The sequence below is a fragment of the Mus caroli genome, unplaced genomic scaffold (genome assembly GCF_978045245.1).
Source record: "Mus caroli unplaced genomic scaffold, Mus_caroli_1 scaffold_4, whole genome shotgun sequence".
NCBI lineage: Eukaryota > Metazoa > Chordata > Mammalia > Rodentia > Muridae > Mus > Mus caroli.
The window spans coordinates 68676963-68699454 of record NW_028227259.1 but is presented as its reverse complement, the minus strand read 5'-3'; the positions used below and the strand labels follow the sequence as shown (position 1 = coordinate 68699454).

Below are 22492 nucleotides of genomic sequence, written 5' to 3'. Positions count from 1 at the left end.
AGAAGTCAAAATTAGGGCCAACAACCAACTAGGTTTATTATCCCCAAGGGGGGCTTCCAGGCATTTGTTCGGGGCTGCAGTAGGTGGTCACTGAGGGGTCTTTTTTTTTTTTTTTTTTTTTTTTTTGGATTTTCGAGACAGGGTTTCTCTGTATAGCCCTGGCTGTCCTGGAACTCACTTTGTAGACCAGGCTGGCCTTGAACTCAGAAATCTGCCTGCCTTTGCCTCCCAAGTGCTGGGATTAAAGGTGTGAGCCACCACCACCCGGCCTGAGGGGTCTTAAGTAGGGAATATGAAGTGATTTCTGTTGGTAAAGGGCATGGTGTTGTGAGCATAGGTGTGGCTAGGGTGTAGAAGAGGAGCAAGAGGAGGAGGAGAAGCCACCTCACCAGAGGCTGCAGTCCTCTGTGCAAGGCTTGGTGATGGAAGGACACAGGCTCGGGCTGAGGTGTCAACAGAGACAAGCCATGCTTAGAAGGTACAATGGAGATGCCTCAGGAATGCAGGTGTGGAAGACAAAGGGGTTAAAGATGGTACCCGGACTAGATGCAGCCAGTCCTTAGAAACCAGAACAGAGTGAATAGCAGGGTATGATGACACAGAGGCCATAATCCCAACACTTGGCAGGTGGAGGCAGGAGGATCAAGGGTTCAAGGTCATTCCAGTCTCAATAAACCCACAACATAAAAACAGTACTCTGGAGAAAATGCATCCCTGGTGAACACATAGAGGCTTTTGTTGGTCTCTAAATAATGTAAGATGGCAATATTTCCATGGCACTTACCCTCTGCTTAAGGAAGTAAGGAAGGATGCAAGTTGGTTAAATGTGCATTCTGGAAGGCAGATGGTGGTATATGCCACCTGGTTCTTTGAAGGTAGAATAACAGGACTAAAAGTTTGTGGGCAGCCTGGGCTATAAATGAAGACCTTTTGTCAGAACCAACAGGGTGGTGAAGTGGCTCAGCAGGTAAAGAAACTGCCAACACCTTGGAGCCTATGTAGTAGAAGAAAGTAATTGACTCCCAGAAATTATCTTCTGGCATCTATGCTTGTGCTATAGTACACACACACACACACACACACACACACACACACACACACATAGCCACAGATATTCACATATGTGGATAATGTATCCACAGGGTCATGATCCCATCCATCCCTGTGGATACAGAGGCACATGTGTGGTTGATTTTATAGCAGAGGGAAAGAGGAGGTATACCTACTATGGACATCTCTGGTAGACAGGGATGAAAAACCCAGAGTCCTGCTGAAAAAAGCAGGTATTATTCAAAGTAAGAATGGTCTTTTTATAATCATGTTAGCTTTCCTGTTGCTATAACAAAATACCCAAGAAAATCAACTTATAAGAAACAAAGGTTTGTTTTTAACTCCCAGTTTCGGAGATTGGAGTGCATGGTATGGTTACTAGGCTCTGTTACAGAGAGCCCCTAGGGGCATGCCACAGGAACCCCCCCCACTATTATCAGATAACCCCTAAGGGCATGCCACAGGACCCACTATTATCATGTGGTTGTTGGGAATTGAATTTTTAGGACCTCTGCTCGCTCCGGTCAGCCCCACTTGCTCAGTCCCTGCTTGCTCTGGCCCAAAGCTTTATTTATTATTATACATAAGTACACTGTAGCTGACTTCAGACCAGAAGAAGGCGTCAGATCTCATTATGGGTGGTTGTGAGCCACCATGTGTTTGCTGGGATTTGAACCCAGGACCTTCGGAAGAGCAGTCAGTGCCCTTACCCACTGAGCCATCTCACCAGCCCCGAATTTCATTTTAATCTAATTACCAGGCTGGCTAATTTACCCAATGTATCATCATATCTATATTGGTCCCCCTTTTTGTTAGTATGGGCATCTACATGATGTACGTACACATTAACTTCTTTGGCTATATTATATAATTTCATCCAAAATTTCTTGGACCATACACCATTGCTATTAATTTTCCACTCGTTCACTTTCCATTTTCCTGACCATATATTTATACTGCTGGCTATGCCGTTGGCTATGCACCATGGGTCAGTGAGCAAGTGTAGTACATTTTGATTTTCTTTGAGGCTTTGCCTTGCTGCTAGTGCAGCTGTGACTACTTCTGTGCGTTGTACAGATTTAGCTGCTCCGTGTTCCGTGATCACCATTCCATCCCCGGGTCTGTAGGCTGCTGCCTTCCACAAAACCATGTTCTGTTTACTAGGTGTGGAGCCACCTATAAACCAGGCATTAACCAGGGAAGGCTGGTACTCTCCTGTCTCCCTGTGACCTAGTGGTACCTGTTGCTGGGGAGGGGTGGCATTTGGGATGATTGATAATCCCTGTGGAAGCCGGGCGTGGTGGCGCACACCTTTAATCCCAGCACTCAGGAGGCAGAGGCAGGCGGATTTCTGAGTTCCAGGCTAGCCTGGTCTACAAAGTGAGTGCCAGGACAGCCAGGGCTACAAAGAGAAACCCTGTCTCGAAAAACCAAAAAAAAAAAAAGATAATCCCTGTGGAGTCATAGGGCAGTTGGTCAGAAGTATCGACTCTGATGCCTTTGGCACCAACCCCTTTGCGCTGGTACCCTACCAGAGCCAAGGAGCTCAGCCAAGTACCATTTTCACTGTAGTACTTTCCTTCCATGGGTCGACCGGCCCATGCTTCCTCAGGTGCCTTGATCCAATTTAGGATCGGGATGGCGGTTCTGAGTATTACTTGGCTGTTCTGCAGCATGCTGGGGCAAGTTCTAAAGGCCTCATATGCTGTCCAAATTGTTTTCTCAAATAGAGAGAATTTGTTTTCTGACCACGGGAAGCATTTACAATAGAAACCTACTGGTCATTCTCTACCATTTCAAAAGGCAAAGATACTCCAGTTTCCATACTGTTTTAGGTACAATATGTCTAAATAAACGATATCATCTGGCTGGATGTATTGTAGCTTCTGATATTCCTTTGTACATTCTCGCACTGTTTTCACAGCTTGTTCTTGAGGTTTATTCCAAATGAAATCATTTGCTTTCCTTGTAATATTATACAAGGGCTGCAGAGTGACTTTTACACATGGTATATGTTGTCTCCAATATCCAAATAAACCTCTAAGATGTTGTACCTGTGTTTTGTTGGTTGGTGCTTTAATCTGTCCCAGTTTACCTATCCTATGGGTTCTGTAGGTATTTCTGGTCCTGGAGTGGACCATATTACACCAGAGATCTTGACCTTTGTATCTGGTCCTGATGCCTTAGCCTTATTAATGGTCTAACCATCATCTCTCAATACTCGTATGGTTTGTCTACTGTTTTCTGTAGATTTTCCTTTTCTTGTCCTATTATCAAAGGGTCATCAACATATGAACATATACTACAGTTAAGTGCTGGTGTGACCTCATCCAGCGACCGTCTTAGAATGTTGTGGGTAATTATTGGGCAGTTTATGTGTCCTTATGCTACCTCAGAAATAGGTACTGTTGCCGGGCAGTGGTGGTGCACGCCTTCAATCCCAGCACTTGAGAGGCAGAGGCAGGCTGATTTCTGAGTTTGAGGCCAACTTGGTGTACAGAGTGAGTTCCAGGATAGCCAAGGCTACACAGAGAAACCCTGTCTTGAAAAACAAACAGAAAGAAAGAAAGAGAGAAAGAAAGAAAGAAAGGAAGGAAGGAAGGAAGGAAGGAAGGAAGGAAGGAAGGAAGGAAGGAAGGAAGGAAGAAAAGAGATGGCGTTGTCTTTCTGGCCAAGTGAATGTGGTGTATTCTCTGCTTTGTGGGTGCTGTGGTAAGCCAAAGAGTATGTCTGACAAATCTATAGTTCTCAGCCAATTTGGTGCTGCTTTCTTAATCCTCCTGAAAAGTATCTTCTACATCTAGCAATTGTCCTGGCGGTTTAGGGGACAATTCATTAGTTCTCCTATAATCTACTGTCTTTCGCCACTTAACATTTGGTTTTAAAACTGGCCAAATCGGACTGTTGAAATGGAAGCTTTGAGTTGGTTCACTTACCCCTTCCTCTAGTAGGGTTTAATGGTTTCAGCTATCTCCTCACTTCCTCCTCCCATTGGGTATTGTGGCATAAATGAGGGTTTAATTGGTGCTAGTCTTATGGGTCCTATTTTCACATCTACTAGATTACCTTTTACTTTGGCAATCTTTTTAAAATTTAGGAAATTCAGGAAAAAGTTTTGAAATCATTCAGAAGTCTAAAATATTTTCTGGTGCACTGCAACATGCAAAATCCAAGGGAATCATTTTGTCATATACCATTAATTCTAACTTACATACAGGCACTATGGATTCTCCCGCCACCCGTTGTATATTTATTTTTTCCTTACTTGGTATAGTCTGGTAGTCCTGTGTATATATTAACATCTCTGCCTGGGTCAATTAGCCATCTAACGTTTATCTTCTTATTCTTAATTCTTAGGGGCAACAATATGGTCTTATTGGCCCTGACTTGATACACGTTTGCCTTCTTATAACTGGGCACTGGTTCTTCCTCTGTACTGGTGGCCACTTTTGTTATGTCTTAGGCTTGCTCCCTCCAAAAATTCTATTCGGTGTATCCCTCTGTGGGGTTCTGTTTACAAATGGCATTCCAGGTTTTCTGCCAAAGAAATCTAATATTTGTGAATGGTCTGAAAAATCTGGGTGTTCTCCTTAATTTAAATGACTTTCTTGTTATATTTAATGTTACTACTTTTTCTTGGTCTAACTCCCTGCATCCTTTAGAGAAATCAATTACCTCAGAAATAGTTCCGCAGTTTTGAAGTGGTCATGCCAAATTAATTCTCTTGTGTGGTGGTGTCCCCTTAATTAAAATTCTTTTGAGCTGTGGTATAAATAGAGCAACCTATGGTGTAGCTACTTGGTTATATATAAACCACAGTTCTCCTAGTTGTCTCTCTAGCTGAATGGCCTCTTGGGAAGCGTTCCATTTTGCTGCTGCTTCAAATTGTGTAAGGTCTAAAAGTGGAAATGCATAGCTCCAGGCTGTGGTTATCCAGTCCAGGAGAAGGGGTACATTGCCTTGAGCCGTGTCTAGGACTTGCTCTAAAGCATCATACACTGCTGGGTTCTCTACTATAGTCTTAATTTTCCTCATCTCTGATTCTGACAAAGTGACTGTGTCTGTTCTTTTCCCCAGAGCTTTATCATATAGGATGCATCTTCCATTCCATTCTGGGCATCTTCTTGTCTCCACTGATTTAGGTTCCTGAGGAGTCTATGGTCTAATTTCTATTTGTTGCTCAAGCTGTTCCTCATCATGGTTACCAAATACTGTCACTCTTCTGGGTGTATTAACCTTGGAAGATGTCACTGGGAAGGGATATGGCTGTCTCGCCCAGGCTCTGGGTTAATTTAAGACAGCATCTTTGAAAGGATTGTGTTGCTCCCCACTTCTTAGTTATATTAGTGGCTAGCCTTTTGCCCATTAGTCTGTCTTTATCTATGTCTACTATGGTTTTCATCAGTATTGCTGGGACCTCTTTACTGGTTGCGTATTCTAGCGATGGCTCTACTCCTTGTGGATTTGTTAGAGAGACCTCAGTCTTCACTTCTTTAAACCCAACTTTCCTTTTGGCCTTATTCTTTGTTCCAAGCTATTTCCTCTCTCTGCGGGATCTGTGGCATCTGGACTCTTTCATGGCTCTAAAGCCCTTAGTTTCTTCATTCTAGTATTATTATATACGCCAGGGAGTATAGAGCTTTAATTGTTTTCTTTTTTATATACCAACCGAAGGTAGTTTGCGGTAGGCTTATTACTTTCTCCAATAATTTATCTGCCCTTCTCAGCAGGCATTTGGCCAAGCAGTCTCTCATGGGTGTCCCTGCACCTTCCTCTCTTCCACTGCACTCGCAGCAGTTGGCTTTAAGGTGTTGGTAGTCAGCTATTGATGAGGGCCCTCATCCCAGCCCTTCCCACTGTAGCTTTGGGGTGGTAGACTGTTGCGGCCCGCCCGCGGTCCACAACACGAACGGTTCACTGAGAAAGGCAGTTCAGGATGAAAGAGAGGAAACTAGACGGGGCGGAAGAAACAATGGAGTCTAGACAACATTCTGATCAAGACTCAATTTTACTAATTCCAGACACTCAGTTAATAAAGGAAGGGGGAGGGAACCCAATTTCCCGCCAAGTAACTCAGGGTCCAGTAGCAGGACGAACACGTGTGTGACTCCAGGCAGCAGAGGCAGGTTCCAGCAGTGGGCGTGGCAGGACGAATGAGCCGGTAGCTCCACCCTTGAGCAGGCAGGTTCCAGGCTGGGGGAAGGGAGGCCACAGTAGACCTTTCTTTCACTACCTTCCTTAGAGCTCTGGCTAGCTCTCTCTGCTCCTAAGCTGCAATTAATTTTGTATGACCAAAAGCATATTGCAGTTTGGTAGCATTTAGGATAGTCAGGACAGCTATAGTCCTTAGAGGGTTCAGTTTCCTGCTGACTACCCCAACTGTCATGAGTCACGTCCGCCTTAAGGCCAGGAAGGAGAGATGGAGTCCAGATACCATTTGATCTGAAGGTTTATTCACTACAATGTCCTCTGGATCCTCTATCCTGATTCAGCCAGAACAGCAGTCAGTCGTCCTCTGGTCGGAGAGCAAGAAAGCATCAGGCTTTTTTTTTTTTTTTTTGGTTTTTTGAGACAGGGTTTCTCTGTATAGCCCTGGCTATTCTGGTGGAACTCACTTTGTAGACCAGGCTGGCCTCGAACTCAGAAATCTGCCTGCCTCTGCCTCCCGAGTGCTGGGATTAAAGGTGTGAGCCACCATGCGGCTAGCATCAGGACTTTTGCCTTCCCTTCTTGCTGTGAGCCCCTGCTTTTATTATCCTCAAGGGGCAGTCACACTTCAGCCAATCACACACTAGCATTGCATTACATCATTGCATAGTACTTCTTTGTTCTTTTTTCTTTTTCTGTTTTTTTTTTTTTTTTTCTTTTTTTGAGACAGGGTTTCTCTGTATAGCCTTGGCTATCCTAGAACTCACTCTGTAGACCAGGCTGGCCTCGAACTCAGAAATCCGCCTCCCTCTGCCTCCCAAGTGCTGGGATTAAAGGCGTGCACCACTGCCTGGCTCATAGTACTTCTTCCTTGTCTGCTACACACAGCTGATGTGAGCTTGAGCTGACTGCTCATCCAACGCCTACTGACTACACACAGCTGACATGAGCAAACTGGTCATCGTGGCAACATCTAACTCAGTCCTACTCTTATTTCTTGTTTACATGCTCTCTACAAATGGGTTCCACCTTCTAAACTCACGTCACCTCCCAAGAGCCTATGAAATCTGGACATCAGAGCCCTGCTGATCTACCTAGCACTCCACCTCTGAATTGCTGCATCAGACCAAGCCTAGGAGGCCTGGGGAGCCAAGGACATCCCACACAGCACGTTGATCACCCGAATGGAATTTTACACGTGCTGGGGAAGAGCAGGTTTCCTTAATTTGCCTAAAGCCATGGTAAGTTGCAGAACTAACAGCAGCACCAATCAATTCCTGGAGTCTCTTGCTTTGCCTGTCTTTAAAAGAATATTCATTTATTATGGATAAAGGTGTGTTTAGGCACACCGTGTGTGTACCAGTGCATGGGGTTAGAAATCGTTAGATCCCTAAAATTGGGGTTACATGTAGTTGTGAGGTACGTGATTTGGGTCCTGGAAAGTGGGGTCCTCTGCAAGAGCAGTACATGCTCTTAGCCACTGGGCCATTTTTCTAGCCATACCTCCTTACACCCCTTCATTTTCTTGAGACAAAAATATCATTATGTAGTCCTGGCTAGCCTGGAACTCAGAGATCTGACTGCCTCTGTCCCTTAATACTGGGAATAAATGTGTATGCCAGCACATTGGGGGGTTTGGTGATAGCAGTAAAGGTGTTGGTGATTTTTAAATGAAATAGGGTCTCTATGTAGCTCAGGATACCATGGAACACACCATCTTCCTGCCTCAACTCTTGCGTGCTGAAATTACATGCATGTACCACTACATCCAGGTCTGGCCCTCTTCAAACACTCTTTTGATTAGGATAGGTAAACTGAATAGCATTTTATGTGAGAGTAAGACATGGACTTTTAAATTCATACGCTAGGTGTCTTCTTACTACTTATGAGACCCGGGCACATACATCATAAAAACATTCCTAAGATTTGGGATGTGGCTCAAAGGCAGAGCACCTGTCTAGCATTGCCCAGCCCTAGGTATTATTTCAGCACCAAAAGGGAGGGGATACACCCGAGATTCTGTTTACTTACAGACAGAATACACACACACACACACACACACACACACACACACACATATACACATTGGCTTGTAGTTCTTTTTTTGGTTGGTTTTGTTGCTGTTTTTGAAGCAGGGTCCTAACTGGTCTGGAACTGGCTATGTAGAACAGGCTGGCCTCAGACTCAGAGAGAGCTGCCCACCTCTGCCTCCTGAGTGCATCTCATGGTGTCTTTCCCTTTAAAGGTTTACCTTATTTATGTTGTGTGTGCTCAAGTGCCCATGTGTGCATGTGCATGGCATATAGACGTGGGGTGGACGCCAGAAAAGGGCATCAGGTCCTCTGAAGTTATAGAAGGACGTGGGCAGCAAGAGATGGGCACTACAAACTGAATTCTTGTCCTCTGGAAGAGAGGCAAGCATGAGCTACCTCTCCAATCCCCAAACCTCCAATGTGTTTTAAGCTATCTATGTATCTCTTACAATCATTTAAATAATAAAGTACACTGGGGGAAAAAGGAACAGGGGCTGGCAAGATGGCTTGGTGGGTAAAGCACTTGTCATCCAAGACCAAGGACCTCCGTTTGATCCCCCAAATGCAGGTAAAGGTGGAAGGAGACAATTCACTCCACAACGTTGTCCCCCTGGCTTCCACATAAGTGCTGTGATGTATGCATCTCTCTCTCTCTCTCTCTCTCTCTCTCTCTCTCTCTCTCACACACACACACACTAATACTAAATCACAAAAAAGCTAAAATATAAATTTTTATTTATATTGAATATATACACACACACATTTTAAATAAATAAATATAAAAGCTGTCTTTAATTCAATACTCAAGATGCAGACGCAGGCAGATCTTCATGACTTCAAAACCAACCTGATTTACATTATCACTTAACAAGCCACCCTGGTCTATACAATAAGACCATACCTGGGGCTGGTGAGATGGCTCAGTGGTTAAGAGCACTGACTGCTCTTCCGTAGGTCCCGAGTTCAAATCCCAGCAACCACATGGTGGCTCACAACCATCCGTAACGAGATCTAACACCCTCTTCTGGTGTGTCTGAAGACAACTACAGTGTACTTACATATAGTACATAAATAAATCTTTTTTTTTTTTAAAAGACCATATCTTAAAAGAATAAAGTAAAAAACAAAAAACAAACAAACAAAAAAACCAACCTGAGCATGATGCACACCTTTCACCCCAGTACTTAGGAAGCAGATGTGGGAGTACCTCTGTGAGTTTGAGGCTAGCCTGGTTGTCATAGTAAGTTTGAGAACAGCCAGGCTGTGTAGAGTGAGCCTGTCTCAAAAAAATAAAGATAAAACCAAATAGGAGCCAGAGAGATGGCTTAGCAGTGAAGAATGTGTACTGCTCCCCCCAAAGGATCTGAGTTCAGTTCTCAGCACCCACGTCTTACAGCTTACAACTATTGTAGCTCCAGCTCATGTGCAAACATCTACAAAGATGCACACATGGGGATGGGGAGGAGAGAATTAAAAATATAAGTAAATAAATAAAGCAAACAGACATTGAGAGCTGGCCAATAAGTGTGAATTATTTCCCAGGGCACGCATAAATTTAGAATATCATACAGAGGTTTGGTCATGCCAAAAGAGCTTTTCATTCTAATCTTTCTAATCTTACTAACAATAAGAAGTATGAACTAAGTAATCAATACAAATATCATCATTAATAAATGTCTTGCGGGGCAGTGGTAGTGCACGCCTTTAATCCCAACACTTGAGAGGTAGAGGCAGGCGGATTTCTGAGTTTGGGGCCAGCCTGGTCTACAGAGTAAGTTCCAGGACAGCTAGGAATACACAGAGAAACCCTGTCTCTAAAAACCAAATAAAATAAATAAATATCTTAGTTACTTTTCTATTGTCATGACAAAACACCATTACCAGAGGGTTAGCAACCATGACCGTCAGGGTAGGGCACGTGGCAGCAGGCAGGCAAGCACGACCACGGAGCAGTAGCTTGCATCTGGAAGCAGAGAGCTAACAGGGAATGGTATGGGCTTTTGAAACTTCAAAGCCTGCCACAGTGACCAGCCTCTTCCAACAAGGCCGTATCTTCTAATACTTGCCAAGTAATCTCATCAACTGTGGACCAAAGATTCAAATTGTGTGAGCCTGTGAAAGCCACTCTTTTCCAGGCGCCACAATATGATATCCACATCTAGTTTATTATCTTAGTTACTCCTCTATTGCTGTGCTAAGACGCCATGGCCAAGACAATATTTCAAAGAAGGTGTTTAATGGAGCTTACAGTTCCAGAGAGTTAGAGTCTGTGACGGCTGAGCAAAGACACGAAGGTTGGGAGCTATTAAGGCAACACTATTGTCCTGATCTCTGAATTGGGCCTCTCCCCCCGAGAAGAAAAGGGGGTCAAAAGCGGGCCACTGACACATTGTTCCGAGAACAACCACAGAATGTTCCAGCCCTAAGTCAGTGCCAGATGTCCTGACCACACCCTGATACCACCAAGTTCCTGCTTCCCCATGTAGCTGCCAAAAGAAAAATTTCTATTGCCCCACCCCTCCCGCTGATAAGTACCTGTACTTCCCCTTTTGCTTGTGCATTTCTGCTGCTCCACCCCTCCTTCTGAAAGGCACTTCCCCTTTTGCTTGTGCATTTAAACCTTGGGCCTTTCTCAATACAGCGAGACCTTGATGTTGCTCAGACTGCTTCCGTGTGTCGTTCATTACACATGGTTCTCGTCTCTCTCTACCCACCCCCCCCATTTGGTTCTCAGGAGAAGGTCCCCTCAAGACCCTCGAATAACTGGACCTGCTGGACGGGCCACACGAAGACAGCTGGAAGAGCAGCTCAGAGCTCCCATCTCGATCCACATCCACAAGGCAGAGAGAGACACACATACTCGAAATGGCATGAGTGTTTTGAAGTCTCAAAGCCCTTCGCCAGTGGCATAACTCCTCAAATAATGCCACACCTCCCAAATCTTCTCAAACAGTTCCACCATCTGGGGGCCCAGTGTTCAGACACATGAGCCTATGAAGGCCATTCTCATTCAAACTATCACACTCATCCCAGAACGATGTTCCCAAACTCAGCCTCACTTGCTTGGATGGTACTGTGGCCAGGAAAGTAAATTTCAGGCTAATGATAAGGACCAAACACCTCCGCTATGAGACTTGATAAAACAATGAATGGGCTCTTGCCATTCATTGGGTCAGTGCTATCATGGTCATGAAGGCAGTGAGCAGGCAGACGCATCGGCTACATGCAGTACCTGTGCCAGTGTGAAATCCTGGACAGTAGCAGAAACTGACAAAGCACAAATAAAGTTGATCGCTTACCTAATAAGCTTGTATCAATGTTGGCTTTCTGGCTTTCATCATCAAGTTATAGTTATATGAGCCGGGAGTGGTGGCGCATGCCTTTAATCCCGGCACTGGGGAGGCAGAGGCTGGCAGATTTCTGAGTTCGAGGCCAGCCTGGTCTACAAAGTGAGTTCCAGGACAGCCAGGGCTATACAGAGAAACCCTGTCTCCAAAAAAACAAAACAACAACAACAACAAAAGAGTTATAGTTATATAACACGTGGGCACTAGGGGAAGATGGGAAGAGAGGACTCTTTGATCAGCTCAACTTCTACTGCATTTTTACATGTACAGTTACTTAAAGGAGATCAGCGAGGACGGGAAGGGTCGAGAGCGTGACCGGGTGAATATATATGGTCAAAATACATTACATACATGTATGAAGATGTCGTGATGAAACCTTTTGTTGTTGCTGTTATTATTGTTGTTGTTATCATTTAGAAACACATCTTGCTCTGTAGCCCAGTCAGACTGTGGTGGTTTGAATGAAAATGTCTCCCATAGACCCATAGGGAGTGGCACTCTTAGGAAGTGTGACCTTGTTGGAGTAAAGTGTGCCTTTGTTGGAGGAAGTGTGTCACTAGGGGGCGGGCTTTGAGGTCTTAGACATTCAAGCCAGGCCCAGTGTAACATCTCTTCCTGCTGCCTGGGCATGCAGATGTAGAACTCTCCGCGCCTGCTCCAGCACCATGTTTGCCTGCATGAGATCATGCTTCCCACCAGGACTGATAACGGACTAAACCTCTGTAAGCTAGCCACAGTGAAATGTTTTCCATTATCTGAGTTGCCTTGGTCATGGTATCTCTTCCCAGCTACAGAAACTCTAAGACACAGAGCTTAAACTTTTACTTTTCCTACTTTAGCTTCCCAAGTCACTGCCAGGACAAGCTTTTGGTTTGGCACAGAGTCTCAAGCTGGCCTGAAGCTTAAGATGCCTCTGCCTAACTGTTCCAAGAACTAGTACGGCAGATGTGTGTCCTCGAATTCAGCTAGGCATGGATTGATTCTTCAGGCCCTCACTAAAACTGTGGTGGTCTGGTGATAGTTTAATATCCTTGCTTAGTGTTTCAGGTCTATGAAAAGGCACTTGAGACTTTGGCTTGCTTGGTTCCCTGCCTTTGTCCCAGAACCCTGGGGAGAAAAGACTCCCTTTCCAACCCCAGGGCTCCATTCTCTGTGTCAAGAGTATGTTTCTTTTTCTCTCAACAAAACAGTTGCTTTCCCCCCCCCCCACCCCCCCACCCCCGACATCTTAGTGAGGCTGCAGTGGTCCACACTGCTCTCTGAGCTTCGCCATGCCACCCAAAGACGACAAGAAGAAGAAAGATGCCAGAAAGTCTGCCTAAAAGGACAAAGACCCAGTAAATAAGCCTGGTGACAAGGCCAAGAAGAAGTGGTCCGAAGGCAAAGTTCGGGACAAATTGAACAATCTTGTCCTGTTTGACAAAGCAACATATGACAAACTCTGTAAGGAAGTTCCGAACTATAAGCTTATTATTACTCCGTCTGTGGTGCTAGGGCAGCCCTCCAGGAGCTCCTTAGTGAAGGACTTATCAAGCTGGTTTCAAAGCACAGAGCCCAAGTCATTTACACCAGAAACACAAAGGGTGGAGATGCCCTAGCTGATGGCAAAGACGCATGAGCAGTTCAATCAGCTGTGCATTTGGGAAAATAAAACTTTATTGAATCAAAACAACAACAACAGCAAAACCAACAGTGGCAAAGGTATGCTATACAATCAGCAAGTGTGCGGACAGGGATCCCTGTGTCCTGTCAGGAGGAAGCACACAAGCTAGCAGGCTCTTAAAGGGACTGGTGAGTCAACTCAACTAGAAAAGCAGAAAATATGCTAATCGGCACGGTCGGGCTAGAGGGTGAGGGGAGGAAAAGACGCTGTCTATTCATAAAGTCTGATTCATTTGAAAAAGAAAGTCACATGCTATCAGGTTGGGATTTGTGCTTGCTGTGCAGAGCTGAAGTCCAGAGCCTCTGTAGTCTCAGGGGTGACTAAGTCATTATTTCACTGTGAACACAAAGAGCTCTTGCTTAGCATGCCCCCTCACTGTAATTAACTCTCGCAAGCAGAAGATGAAGAATTGAACCTGAGAGGTCCTTGGCTACCGGCCAAGCACTTGGAGTCACTTATTTTATTTTTGGTGAAGGAACCAGAGCAGAGGGCTGTGTCCGCAGCTGCCGTCATAGGCTGTGGGTCAGTCGCACTGACTGAAACGCTGAGAGATGAGGAGTGTGCATTTCTCTGTGGTTGAGCAAAGGGAAGTTTTCTTCAGAGACTCGCAGGGATGGCATGCGCCATCTTAGCTAATGGTGTGATAGCGAACATTAAACCAGCAGCCTGGGGAAATGGAAGGGCTGATGCTTGCAGTGTTCGTGGGTTTCTGTGGTGAGACTGATACTCCGCTCCCAGCCATGGCCATTTCTAAGTGTTAGCCACCACCTTGGCACACCATTCACACTATTCGCACCGCTCAAATACAATATCCGTATCAGAAAAATAGGTAACTGTGGTAAAATAATAGGGAGTGAACACAATTCATTATTTTCCACTTTATTATAAATGCAATTTATCTAATTGAAGTCTACATCATTTTATTTTTGCAATTACTTCGTTTAATTACTAGGCCATCAAATTCCCAGAAAAAAAAAAAGTGTAAACCAGCTAGTCACAGTCTGTCAAAGCTGATACCAATCTGGTATAGAGTCACTATATACGGTTATAATCCCAGGTAACAAGAGAATGACAAGTTTCAGGCCATCCTAGGCTCTTAAATGCATAGCAAGTTCCAGGGTAACCAGAAAAAAGAGTGAGACCCTGTGTGTTAATTACTTTTCTCACTGTTATGATAAAAATATCCGACAAGAAGAAACTTGAAGGAGGAAGGTTTATCTTGACTCACTATGAGGATACAGCCAGTCCATCACCACTGGGGCGTGGAGGCAGATGGTTACATTGTATCTGAAGCGGAAAAGCAGAGAGAGATGGATGCTGGTGCTTAGCTTGCTTGCTTGCTTGCTTGCTTGCTTGCTTGCTTGCTTGCTTGCTTGCTTCATTCCTTCTTTCCTCCCTTCTCCCCTCCCTCCCTCCCTTCCCTCCCTTCTCTCCTCCCTCCCTCCCTTCTCTCCTCCTTCCCTCCCTCCCTCCCTCTCTTTCTTTCTCTTTCTTTCTCCTTTCTTTCTTTCTTTCTTTCTTTCTTTTTTTTTTTTTTTTTTTTTTTTGATTTTTCAAGACAGGGTTTCTCTGTGTAGCCCTGGCTGTCCTGGCACTCACTTTGTATACCAGACTGGCCTCGAACTCAGAAATTCGTGACCAAGGAAACACAGCAGAAACCAAGGGGAACGATGCTTGCCAGCTGCATCACTGGTTCATGCCCAACTCCCTTCCTTTAAGAGATTAGGACCACCTGCCCAGGGAATGGAACCACGTGGAGTGGGCTGTCCTCCTGCATCATTTGGTAAGACAGTTCCCTAAAGACATGCACATAGGCTAACCTAATCTCTCTGCAATTCTCAATCAACGCTTTGCTCTCCAGTGACTCTAGACTGAGTGAAGACAATTAAGACGAAACAGGACACAAGGTGAGTCTAGATGCCGTCAAGAGACAATGAAATTCACTGTTACTACCACCCAGAAAAAGCTCCAGCCTAAGAAGTTCTAGCTTGTAGCCCGGGACAAAAAGGAGCTCAGCAGAAATGTGCTTCCAAGCAGAGCTCCAAGTGTTCCCCAGCTGCTCCCTTCTTGTGTGACAGTGCTGAGTCTGGACATCCATTATTACCTGGCCAAAAGAGAAGACCACACCCACTTCTCTGTAGGTTATCTCTCCCAAATGTCTGATTTTATACATGAGGACTGGAAACCTCAGGAGAGCCAAGTAAGAACAGTAACAGCAGCAGACACTGAGGAAAGACTACCTACTACACAGGGCTGTTGAACCTCACAACGATCCTAGACATAGCAACTATTGTTAGTACTCTCATTTGTGTTCCTTAAAAAAAAAAGAGAGACAAGTTTATTTTTGATTAAGTTTATGTGTTTGTGGGTATGTATATGTGGCTGCAGATATCCAAGGAGGCCAGAAGATGATGTTGGTCCCCTGGAGCTGGAGATGCAGAAGTTGTCAACTGATGAACATTGGTTGTTGGGAAATGAACTCTGGTCCTCTGAGAGAGCCATCTCTCCAGTCTGGTGGGTTTGTTTGTTTCTTTGTTTTCCCAAATAGGCTCTTGTATGGCTCAGACTGGCTACAGCACTTGGGAGAGGAGATATGCACTTCGTCTGGGCAGCCCAGTAGGGCTGATCCTAGTGTTGAAGATGCAGGTGAGCTAGCCCAGGAACGGGAGAGCAAGAGAGCTGCCCCTGCCCCTTGCTGGCTGCAGTATTGGGTGAGCTAGCTGGGCAGTGCTGGAGAACTAGCTCTGGTGGTGTGGGCTCAGGGAAGCTGGTGGACTGACCATCTCAGCTCCCTCTCAGGCCCAGATCATCCTTGGAGTTGGCCCACCCCAACATCTACCCCATCTATGATTTGCTGGAGGGAATTAAAGGGTCAGTCCTGCAGATGCAACGCTGCAGGATCTCCATGACCCAGAGAGGAGTCCCACTGAGGATCTAGTATTGATGGTGTAGCAGAAGCCAGAGGCCTTGAAACAAACCAATGACTCATGGCCATGAACATTTGCAAATAAAGATGTGTGGACAAAAGGCATGACACACTGTTGCACACTACAGCTTCCCCTACAAGATTTTGCTTTGTTTTGTTTTCTTATTCTACCTTCTTTTCTTTTCGAGGGAAAGTTGCAAGGGCAGAGGGTGGATATGAAGGGACAGGGAGATCAGTGGGATTGGGGTGCATGTTATGAAAGTCACAAAGAATCAATAAAAAAAATAATAAAACCCTCTATCCATGCTTTGACCTGAGGCAAAAGAATGTTAATAAAGCGATAAAGTGAACAGAATAAAATCCAGAAGAAGAGGGGAAGGAGGAGGAAGAGAGGGGAAGGGGGGGGGAGGAGAAACGGAGAAGGGGGAGGGGAGGGGGAGGAGAGAAGAAGGATATGGGTCAGAGGTTAAGAGCAGAAGATCTGGCTTTGATTCCCACTACCTCTGTCTTGGAGTTGGCTGTAACAAACGGCAGCTCCAGGGGATCTGATTCCCCTATTTTGACTGCCACAGGTACCAGCCATGCATGTAGTCTACAAACATACATACAGGCAAATACTCATATACATAAAATCATTTTTTTAATCTTAAATTGAAAGGGAAAGAATGCCTTTAATCCCATAATATGGGAGGCAGATCTTTGTGAGTTCAAAGTCAGCCCTTACTACATAGCAAGTTCCAGGACAGGGAAACCAGGAGTAGGATGGAGACAGACAGTTCATGTGCTATCTCTTCTATCTTCACTTGCTAGAGATCCGGCTGATACTTTTTGTTTCCCGTTAAGTATGAGAAAATAGAATATCAGAAAAACCTAATCGGGCTTAGTGCACAAATGGCCAAGATCAGGTGGAAACAGCCTGCAGCTGGTACGAGTGGGAGGGACTGCAAGCTAGAGGATTCCAATCTTAGCCTTGTCCTGTGACTTTTGTTTTTGCTCGGCTTGGTCATTGATTAATAATCAGATAAACTATCCAAATCTATCTCAAGGCCATTACAAGTGGAAACTCCAGAGTCAGGTGGCCCGGCTGTGAATCTGGTTAAGCTACCTGATGTCACTAGGACTCAGGTCACCTAGATGTCAAACCGCTGGGACAGACCAGATAGAGAGGCCTATGCCTGTAATGCTAGCTCTACGGAGGAGGACTCAGAGGGAGCCTTGTCTAGAGACTGACGCGACTGTACAGAAAGACTGTTTAAAAACAAAAAAACGAACCAATAAAAGGGAGAAAGGGTAGGAAAAGGAAGAGGAAACGAAAAATGGATTACTGGCATAGGTTGCAGACTATCATATTCAACTAAAGATAAACCTGAAGTTTTGTTCTAGTTGGGCTTCTTTTTTCTTTCTCCAGCCCCTACCTCCTTCCACTTCTTTCTTCTTTCTTCCAGTGAGGGGCATTGAACCCAAAACCTTGCACATGCCATATGGTCCCAGCCTAGCCTCCTTGCTTTTTAGTATTCCACACTGTATCCTATGCATTATATCCAACAGGTACACAATAAATATTTGATGAGCTAGCTTTGAATATTTACTCTAGACTCAAGCACACTGTGTGAGGTGTTAGAAAACACTGTCCCAATACTCTCTGTCATTGCAGTCTCTCTCTCTCTCTCTCAATAGTAAAATATATATAATAAAAATTACTTGATAGGGCTGGAGGGATTGCTCAGCAGTTAAGAGCACTGGCTGCTCTTGCAGAGGACCCAGGTTCAGTTTCCCCAGGTGGTGATTCACAACTATTTGTAACTCTAGTGCCAGGAAATCCGATGTCCAATTCTTTTTGTTTGTTTGCTTGTTTTAGTTTAGTTTTCTATTTAGTTTTTACATTTAGTTTAGTTTCTATTGCTTTGATGAAACTTCATGAACTAAAAGCAAGTTGGGGAGGAAAGGGTTAATTTGGTTTATACTTCCACAGCACTGTTCCTCTCGGAAGGAAGTCAGGGCAGGAACTCAGACAGGACAGGATCCCTGGAGGCAGGCGCTCGTACACAGGCCATGGAGGGGTGCTGCCTACTGGCTTGTTCCTTGTGGTTTGTTCAGCCTGCTTTCTTAGAGAACCCAGAACTACCAGGCTAGGGGATGGCACCACCCATTGTGTCATCATAATGGGTTGAGCCCTCCCCTACCCCATCAGTCACTAATTAAAAAAAAAAAAAAAAAAAAAAGCCTTTATAGGCTTGCCTCTAAATGATCTTATAGATGCCTTTTCTTCATTGTCAGAACCCAAATAAGTAAATGAAAGCTGGTGTAGTCATGGGTGGCACGGGGTAGGGGGGTGGGGGTTGGGAGGAGGGCTCATCAGCCATTCAGTGTTATCTCAGTGGACCAAACCCCTCAGGCTGTCTGGACCACCTGTTTGAGTCAGGATTCGCACATCCTTGATTTGTTTTTAGACAGGGTCCTGTGCAGCACAGGCTGGCTTCAAATTCACTGTATTTCCTTCACCATGTGGGATTGGGGAAGTAAACACAGGACATAGGACTTGACAGTGGGTGTCTTTACTGAGTCATATCACATCTCACACTGGCCTGTGTTTTTGTGTGTGGTTTTTTTTTTTTTTTTTTCTAATTAAAAAAAAAAAAAAAGGAGGGGTACGGGTACTTGAAGGTCAGAGGACAAGTTTTGGGAGCCAGTTCTCGCCTCTGGCCACATGGAGTCTGTGGATGAGACTCCAGTTGTCAGTGCCTTTACCGACAGGGCCATCTTGCTGCTGCTCCCTGCATCCTCTGTACTGCCACTCAATAGCAAATGAACAAGGTCAGGTCCTAAAAGGCCAGAAGGCCGACGAGCATGGTGGCACACGTCTTCAATTCCAGCAGCCCTCGAGAGGCAGAAGCAAGAGGACCTCTGTGAGTCTCAGGCCAGCCAGGGCTATGTAGACTATATCTTAAAAACAAATGAACTAAACAAGTATTGGGGCAGGAGACTCTGCCAACCTTGGTGACTCGGAAGGACAGTTTGCCACTTTTTTTTTTTTTTTTTTCTTTTTGACCACAGCTTAGGTGGCACTGGTGGGTAAGTCAAAAAGTTACTCAAGTTTCTGAAGTAAGCTTGCCAGCTGCTCATCTCTGGTTAGTTTTCTCATGGGTCTGGCCAGATGGCACTTTCGGGGATAAAATTGTTCAAAGAGATTTCTATATTTTCTCTCTACTGTTTCTCAGATATGTACATTTCTGCACATGAACACCTTTTTTTTTTTAAGCCTGAAATTATATATAGACTCCATTTAAACAGACAGTCAAAACTATACATAACGATGCTTGCTTACATCTTATGGGGAGGAGGGGGAGGAAGGGTGTCACTACATAGCCCTGACTGGCCTAGAACTCACTATGTAGACTGGGCTGACCTCAAACTTAGAGCCAATCTTCCTGATAACTCATACACATCTCTAATTCCAGTGGTTTTATATTGAGATGAGAGGCAGAGTTCAGGTCTAGCCTCAGATATCTATCAAGTGTGAGGCCAGCCTTAGCTATTATGGTGGCGGTGGTGAATATGTACCAAGCTGGATTAAAGTGGAGCTCTGATCTTCCTGGTGAACCTTCAAGTTGATAAGCCTCAGTGTCCCTATCTGTGAGGTAGGAACTGCCACATGTAATTCACACTGTTGGGAATGAACCTACAGACAGTTTGGTAGCAAGGCACACTGCGAAATCCAGTGAGCTAGCCCACATCCGGTTCAGAGCCAATGGGATGAATACAGGGATTGCATTTTCATGTTTGTTTTCCTTACATACCCCAGGCTAGCTTCAAACTTGAATTCCTGATCCTCCCACCCCTACTTCCAGAATGTTAAGGTTGCAGGCATGGGGCCCCGTTTCTGGCCTATGGAGTGCTGGGGATTGAACTCAGGACACGCACTGTATTAGCTGAGCTATACCTCCAGCCTTTTTTATTTGTTTGAGACACAGGGTGTCACTGATCCTTTTTAATAGCAGCAGGTCTCATTATGTGACCCTTGAAACTTCACAGTCCTAAGTCTGAGGCCTCCTTGGAAATCACTGCTTTCAAGATGGGAGCCGCCACCTATGTATTTGTTTGGGTCTTAGGACAACAGTAAGAGGCGCTCTTGTGACCTAGCTAAGCCTTCCTGCTTCAGGCTTCAGAATGGAAAACAGGGCAGTACTGCCAATCCCTCTGCCTCTCATTGTGTCTTTTTGGTCCTAACCAAGTGTAGACACGTGACCCATCCTTAGCCTGCCCTTTCTCCTCACCCCTACCCCACCCCCAACTCCCTTTCTTCCTCTCTTCCTTTTGGAGATTTTCCAAAAGGTAAGCCTCTTTAAAAAGCTCTTCTTGTGTGCCTGTGTGATTCTAGGGCAGGAACCCAAGGCCCTAAGCAAGCAGGTAGGCTCTCCACCACTGAAGTAGTATATCCTGCCCTAAACTTGGCTGACAGACCCTCTCCTTCCACGGTTGTAGTGCCCACCTTTTGATGCACTCTGGAGCAGAGAACTTAGAAATGCAAAGGGAGGAAATATAATGCTCTGGCTTCAAACTTGATAGAAACCCGGATAGAGGCTGGATTTGAATTCTGCCTTCTGTCTGTCTCACTATAAAAGCACCAAGTGTTGAGTTAGGACATTGGTCCCTGACCTAAACCAAACAGCAGGAGCTATCATGTGATTTGAACTGCCTATGAACTGATTTGACCTCTGTTTCACTCCTTCTGGCTGGGAGACCTGGGACAGGTCATTTACCCTCTCTTGCGCCTCTATTTCTTCATTTGCAGGTTGACTACAAGAGCTCAAAGTGTTGATATATGGGACAGATGGGTGCCACCTGCTTGTCCCATGACAGCACCTTAATGCCAACCCCCCTCCCCGGTTCCCTACAGAGCACTTTGCATGCTTGCTCCCCTCCCCCACCTCTATTCTCTCCATCTTTTCGCCCTTCCTGGTCCACCACCAGCATGGCTGAACTCTGGTCACTTTGTTCTGCCAGTTCTCCATTTCCTATGCTCCAGGTTGGTTGGTCATGTCCGTTTCTGCCCAGCAGGGAAGGTCCGAATTCCTTCTCCCAGCTCTAGAAGCCTGGGTTTTGTTTGTTTGAAGTCTCACGTTGCAGGGACCAGCCTGCACCGTCCATTCCTACCGCTCGGAAGTCTGCAGAGGGCATCAGGTCTTCCTTGGCAATAAACGTTTAAAACCACCTCACAGCTGACTTTGGAGAGTCAACCGAACCAGTGTGTGAACCCCAACGCTGGCTGCTGCTCACCAACTGCTTTGGATTCCTCTGCAGGATTGCATCCCCTTGGGGATATTTACTCAGCCCTCAGCTGACACCAAGGCTGGGCTTTACCACCATCCAGAGATAAAACCTAAAAATACAGCTGCTCCCTCAAGGACTGATGGCTTCTTTAAATGCCTAAGTCTTATCTAAGGTCATTTCGTAATGTAGGCCCCTGGATTTGGACTAGCCCTCAGGCCTGGCTTCTTCCACGCCCTTGCAATTTACTCTCTGGATTCCTGGGCATGACCAGCCTGAGAAGGAAGGGGTGGGTTCCTGTCCTCTAAGATCATAGTGGCATGCTCTGTGGGCAGAGCTAAAGAGCTCTCCCAACCTCTTCTCCAGGCTTGAGAAGAATTCCCCTGGCCCAGGACTGTGGGTCAGGAATAGGGCTTCTGCCTCCTTCCTGAGAGCAGAAGGATTCTGCGGGAAACCAGTGACGTCAGGGAAGTCCTTTATTCATTCATCAAATATTTATTGGGCTTTTACTCTGTATAAAGCATCCTGTTGCGGCTTCGGTTTACAAAGATGAGTAAGTCATAGTTTCTAGTGAGAGCAAAGTCAAATACGCCCACATACAATCACAGCTAGAAGTCTATGTGAAGCCCAGGACCTTAGCTGAGGGAACTGGGTGGTTGGGACATGACGTCACAGGAAGGGTGATGTCTTTAGAACCTTCCAGAAGGAGAAGCTCAGTGCTGGAGGCAAAGAGTATAAGGGCCAGGCTGGGGAGAAAAGAGCTTGTTGATTTGGATCCCCAGGAGCAGATCTGAGAACAAATATTTGAGTGCAGTGGCTCATTTGGTGACGGTCCTGGGAAGCACCATCACACAAAGCTTGGATTGTCTTTTTTTGTCTTGAGCTCAGTTGGTATTGAAGGGAAATAGCTAAGAGACAGGTTCATACTTAAAGCCCTACTCGGAATCCCTCACCGTGGCCTGGAGGGACAGGGCAGGGAAGATATGCTGAAGCGTTCGTAGCTCCTGTTCCTTAGTTGTGCCCAAAGCTGGACAGAGAGGACGTTTCCTTCCCCTTG

The 22492-nt window shown here is 45.4% G+C and overlaps 1 pseudogene; it reads left to right on the top strand.

Moving 5' to 3' along the window:
• Window positions 1-12849: 12849 nt before the first annotated feature.
• LOC110293823 (small ribosomal subunit protein eS25 pseudogene) lies at window positions 12850-13196 on the top strand (annotated as a pseudogene).
• The last annotated feature ends 9296 nt before the right edge of the window (window positions 13197-22492 follow it).